The sequence below is a fragment of the Halyomorpha halys genome, unplaced genomic scaffold (genome assembly GCF_000696795.3).
Source record: "Halyomorpha halys isolate HHAL.00 unplaced genomic scaffold, Hhal_1.1 Scaffold908.1, whole genome shotgun sequence".
NCBI lineage: Eukaryota > Metazoa > Arthropoda > Insecta > Hemiptera > Pentatomidae > Halyomorpha > Halyomorpha halys.
This window is the reverse complement of record NW_027115706.1, coordinates 751,092-758,032: the sequence shown is the minus strand read 5'-3', so window position 1 is coordinate 758,032 and position 6,941 is coordinate 751,092.

Genomic DNA, 6,941 nt, shown 5'->3' with positions numbered 1-6,941 from the left:
TTAAAGTAAATGGAACTCATCCCCTCTAATCAGGGAGCTGAGAGTATCTTTTAATTGTATTAGCTCTTCACAAAGTCCATTAAAAAAAAAAATCTAAATTAAATAATATTAAAAATAACATAATATGGGGCCATGTTGTGATTACTAAAACAGTAATTGTATTTAATAACAATGTAAAATCTTTTTAAATATTAAATAATTAAAACGTAGATATAAATGCTGTGAGCTAAACATATAAGTGAGATAAACTACCGCAAAGGCTGGGATAGATATGTCAAGGTTTGTAGTATATTAGTAATTACTTCTAGGCCGACGATTAGATGTGCGAGAGGTAGACCAAGGCGTAGACTAGAAGATTGTGTTATGTCTATCTATGTCAAACCTTGCTGATTTCGATTGGAAGATAATTAGTTAACCGTATATGATGATTAAAGTAAAACGATCCGGGTTGTGGCCAAGAAAGATAACTAATTGCATTGACAGGTCATCTGAGCACAGTCCAACTATTCCGATGAGGATAAGACTTAGCTGATATCAAAGGCCATTTAATTATATATTCACATATGCTGAGTTTAATCAAAATCGAACTATTTTCCAGAAAATCGGAAAAAAAGTGAAAATCTATTATATATAACATTGCACTTTGACCCACCGATTATATCGAAAAATTTGCAATCACAATCCAAGTAAATAACTGCCTCAACCCGTCATTGGTTGCTGCGAGAGAATTTCTCTCATGTTAATCGTTTTCCGGATCAGGGTGCTGCTGGAGGGAGACTGTGGTTTCCATATTCCTGGAATCTTACTATTATTTATTTATTTATCACCCTACCCTGCCTATTAGACAATACGGGTGTTCGCAGCAGTGGGTACAACTCATTGCTGCATATAACAAACATTAAATAGCTGTGATGGAATCTGCACGCAGTCTCTTCCTTCTATACCTCGCCACCTTTCTCCCCCCCCCTCCTCCCCCAGCACTCTAACAGCTCTGAGTAAGCGTCTAGCCCAATTTCCCTGACAATATACCCTTCTCGTGAGCCATTTTCTCACGCGCGACTGAGGCTGCATTAAAAATATTCAAGTTGTGAGGATTTTTCTCACGTGCGCTAAGTGTATTTAATCCATAACATTTTTTTTTCTGAAGAGGAAGTAACTTCATTAGGTACATATTATTTACTATGAATTTTATATTAGGGTGGTCCTTATAACAAAAATTTGTCTTTTCATGTTTTCACTTGATCACTGGGCCACACCCACTATTCACGGGACATTCTGTCCCAGAAGAGGGAATGAAAAACAAAAAAGAATTGCCACCGGTGCAAAAGACCGATATATCCCATTCATACGGTGTTCACTTGTACCAGTTGAGCACAAGAGATTTCTTCAAACTTTTTTTTTTAAAGATTAGTGTTATGTTCATATAATATGATATATCTGTATTTAATTTTCTTTTTATAACTTTGTCAGTCTAAAATATCATTTTATGTTTATAACTATTTTATAATTGTGTTGGACCTCAAAACAAGTATTTTGGTCAATAACGTTTCAAAGTCGAAGTTAAATTTATTCACGGCCGCAATAATTTCCCATACTATATATTCTATATGTAGGTAAGTGAAAGTTAAAATATATTATGAATGTAATGAGTGATGAAAGAAACCCCCAGCACCTACGCTATTAGTATATAGTGTCAACCAAGATCAGTCAACTAAGTAGTGCAGTTTGGCACATGAGAAGCTGTATGTATAATTGTAAATGAGTTTGCAATATTACTGACATCTTTGAAGAAGACACGATAGGCATTAAAATTATATATAGACCTAATCAACATTATTGGAACTTAGCAACCAATAATGTCATAAAACACTCGTAAAATACGAATGGAAATGAAGTAGTTTAAGAAAGTCCTTGATCGGCGTTATAATTCAAACAAAATAAATTAAACAGCATTATTATTTTGATAAATTATAAAATAAATTGAACCAATATTTTACACAAATCGCTTAGACTTTATTAAAAATTAAAGGTTAATATTAATTTAAAATATTCAAGAATGTATTCCGAAGGGAATAAGAAACAGTTTGTTTTTTTTAAATTACGTTTAGGGTAAATATGATTAGGTTTATTTTTTAAAAAAACAGAGAAGCAATATTGAACTTCCTTTCACGACTTCACATGTAATGACGAATTCTTCACATACTGGCAGAGAATTCAAATATAAGGTGAATAAGGAAATTTCTGCTAAGGTCTGCAGCCGACAGCCTTTTCAAGACATCACAATCGAAGTTGCAAATAGTAAGATCATAGAGAAAATTAGAATTTGTGTGAGAAATATAAATAAATTGTTAAAAATAAATAAATATATTTCCCGAGTTATGTGAACAATGGAATAAAATAAATTATTTTCACTTTATTTTCATTAAGTATTACAAAGACGCATGTGAAAAGAAATGGAATTGGAAATGGAACAAGGAAATTAAATAAACCAAGTATATAAGGAAGAGAACGAAGACAACTGAGATTACAATCGAAAAACTAAGAGAAAAGAAACACTTTTATTTAATAAACTCTTGATCTAAAAAAAAAATACGATGATCCATAGAAGTACATTTTTGCTCTCTAGATGATGAAAACTGGAATAGTTAAGGTTTATCCTCGACGAAGAACCGTCTGGCCAAAAATGGATATCTATGTAGTCCTCAAAAGTCATAAAAAAAAAGAGTAAGGTTGACTAGAAAAATTGATAAATAAAACGCTTGATAAATAAATAAAATACTGAAATGCCAGCACGAAATCGAGAAAGATGGGAAAGTCTTGCTGGAGTCCTAAAAGTTCATGGAGGAGTGGAAAGACACAGATTGATTGATTTACTGAGACTGGTAACCGAATTTTGCTTTCTAGGTCCTTTCCAAAAGTTCGATCACTTTGAGGAGCAGCAATCTTAGTCAAATCAATTAAATAATTATCCAAAATAATAATATAATAAATAGTGAAATCAGAGTAAACTAAAATTAATGATTAATAATTAATTTTAAAAAATAACTTGTAAAAATAAATTAAAAACTCTTTTAAGTTATGTTGTCTATCATTCGGCTAATGGTAAAAGTGATCAAGTCACCTTGAAAAAATATAAATAAAAAAGTGGTATCAAAAATAGTACAGGTCACTTTTACCACCACACCAAGATTGTATAATGATATCATAATTGAAATCTGAGGTTTCAGCAGGAATGAGATTTATTTTAATTATATAAAAATATATTTATAGACAACCATTTTATAATTATCATCGAAAGATATAAATTTTCTTCAATTTGACACTGCCTTTTTAGGTTATGAAAGTCAAATTCATAGAACTTTGAGTTAAACAATATAATAGCATAGTCATAAAACATATGAAAATTATTTAAACATGGATACATGTTTTACATTACCAGTCTAATTTTATTTTTTTCCCAGTCTGCTTGATTCTAGGTTCTTTCTAAAAGTTCGACCACTTTGAGGAGCAGCAATCTTCGTCAAATCAATTAAATAATTATCCAAAATAATAATATAATAAATAGTGAAATAAAAGTAAACTAAAATTATCGCAATCAAAACATCCCAATATGTATAAGTATTTCTGTGTTAGATGTATTAAATAATTAGGTGTTTACTATACTGATTTGAAAAAATATTAAATTATTTAAAAAGTTGTAAATAAACTAATCTATAGTAATAAAATATTAAATTTAATGGGAATTAATGCACCGACATCATAAAATTCAAAAAGTTAATAATTGCGTTTTTAATGATATTATCAGAGCTGCCTCATTGGAAGTTCGGTTATTCATGAACAGTTTCCTTTCTAGATTAATTGGGATAGGGCCAATGGAACTAAGCCTCACTGAAAGGCGGGATGGGGCTGGGCGAAAACATCCATTCAGTTCCTATAATGGCAGTAGTTCCTGGAAGAAGTTTAATGTCCTATCTCCCTTGTTCTGGGGACTTGGAAATTCCAGAATTCAGATGACTAAAATATCAACTAAAATTTTAGACACTAAATTACTAAAAAAATAAAAATGGCATTATTAATATAAGCTATCTAATTATCCTTTTTAGTTTCCAAATTCAAGCGCGTATTACATAATCTCTTATTAGGCGAAAATAAATTTTGTTTCAGCACTACGAAAATCATATTTAACTTTTATTGTATCTGGACAAACGGAATTGAGCTATGGGGCTCCACTAAACCATCTAATTCCTCTCGAATCCAATCCTTACAGTCCAAAATCCTTTGTAAAATCCTTAGTGCTCCTTACTTTGTCACAAACCAAATCATCCATCAGGACCTCAATGTACCCTATGTTGCCGATTTGGCCAGAAACAGATACCAATCCGACCATAATAAACTTCCAAACCAACTCGTTTCTAACCTGGCTTCTCCTTCACTACCTAATAATCCCCCCAGGCGTCTGAAAAGAAGATTTTCTCGAGATCTTCTCCTTTAGAAATGTTTTTGGAGTTCTATCAATGGGTAGATTCTCCACATGTTTGTATCATGTCATAATATAACTTATAGGAAATTTACTTGACGTGTATATATGTATACAGTTATAAATAACAATAAATAAATTATTAAAAAAAAAAAAACTTTTATTGAAAACGCAATCTTTTCTTCTGAATAAACCCTTTTTCAACCTTGGATAGGTTAATATATAAATTACCAGATGACCACCACGCCCTAAACGTAATTAATACAACAGCTTTACGAATATTTAATTTTAATTTAATTAAGATTATGAGTTTAAACCATAAAAGAATTACTTAATTATCAATGAACACTGATTTTATGGTGAACCTAGACACGAATGAGGATTATTTCAATTGACTGATAAACTAATCTGTCCATTAATTAATAACGGATTGTTTAAACTACAATAGTGATCCAATTAAGGCAATATCCGATCGCGCCATTGAATAACTTCAGCGGTTTAACCTAAATGTCTTATGTGGAAAGCTAATTATTAGACGTAAGGTTCCGCAACTACACCATCACTGAAGTCAGAGATAAGCAGACTGAAACGAAGCCAGTGTCAACACTATCTGGAAGCACACCAAAGACTTCAAGCTAGATTAATTTACACGTCCTGGAAATCGTGGAGATAGCAAGTCATATCATTAGTAAATAGTTCTTGGAGCCTCCAGGATTTGCACGTATACCATATTTCCTTTTTTTTTTTTTTAAGGTATAAAGACAAACTGGTTTTCAATTAAAAAATTAAATTAAATTATTATATTTTAAGACATGAGTACTTCCCTAGGGTGCATGCATACCAGCTACATTCTTTTGTGATTATTTTTGCGATATTACCGGTGTGGAAACAGAATAAATAGCAATACACAAAATAATAATTAAATACTTATAGTATATATTATTATTATTATGAGACTACGGTCCTGCAAGAACCCGGACCTCCTCCACAACAGCCACCCAATCTATACGATCTCTTGCTTTCTCCTTCCATCTGCCAACCTTCAAGAGCTTCAAATCCTCCTCCACCACAGCCTACCAATCTACACGGTCTCTTGCTTTCTCCTTCCATCTGCCAACCTTCAAGAGCTTCAAATCCTCTTCCACAGTCCAGGGATCTGATCCGGGGACGTCCTCTTTTCCGTTTTCCATCTGGTTTGCCATAAACCATCTTTTGGGTATCCTGTCATCGGGCATCCTCTCAACCATCTTAATCTTGCACTTTTAATTAACGCCACGATGCCCTTACAAATTTATCAGTTCCTCATTCCTTCTTCTTTTCCAAATTCCATTCTCCGAGACTACTCCCCATATCCTTCTCAATACCTTTCTCTCCCAGGAGTTGAGCATCTGTTCTGATGTTCTTGTCAAGGGCCACATTTATCCCACATAGATCACTACTGACCTTACGATGGTTTTGTAAATGACCACTCTCATCCTTTTAGAGTGAGCTCTAAAATTCAGTATTTTCTGCAGTGAGAAATAACATTTTTTCCTGCTGCTATTCTGGCCTCTATTTCGCTCTCTACTTTGTTGTTATCAGTAACCAGGCTTCCCAGGTACTTAAACTGGTTTACAGAAGTGAAGCTGTGGTCTCCGAGCGTCACTTTACTATTCTCTTCCTTATCCTCTCTTGAGCTTTTCATGTACACTGTCTTCATTCACTTTAAGGCCCAATTCATATGCTGCTTCTTCGAAAGTAGTATATATACTCCACCTAATTTCAGTATAACTGAGATAAAACCATCGCAAAGGCTGGGCTTAGATGCCTTTTGGAGTAAATTAGTGATAAATAAACGTTAATCACTTCTAACCCGAGAAATATCGGAGTGGTAGACAAAGGCGTAGGTTAGAAGATTACATTACTAACTATTAATATTTCAGTGGAAAAAAAACTGTATCTCGAGAACTATTGGACGTAAATAGCTCTATTAGAGCTAATATTTCAGCAAATTTACTCTACTTTAAATGAAGTTCTGTTATATTTTCTAGTGTTGTTGGTAGTTTTTAAGATATAGAGCTCCGAATGAGAAATAAATTATTTTTAACGTTTTGAAAAAGCCGCCATTTTTTATTCCCCCTACCTATACTTAGCAGACTCAACAATTTTGACTAGTAATAATACATAGTTTTCATTAAATTAATCAAAAATTGGTGTGAAAGAACTGACTTTTTTCTCCTCTTGGGCTCTAGTACTATCTGGTTCACAAAGTTTTTTTTTCCTTTTTTCTAGCCTTCCAATTTTTATTGTTAACAAACTATTGTCATACAAACATGTTTTTTAAAAATTTATTTATGAGAAATATTAATTTTTTTTTCATACCCTCCTGTCAAGCTTTTAGTGGGTATTTGCTACGTACATATACGAGGTATTCTATATATATAACTGGGTGTGAAGGAAACCTTGGATTGCCAGAATATTTAAT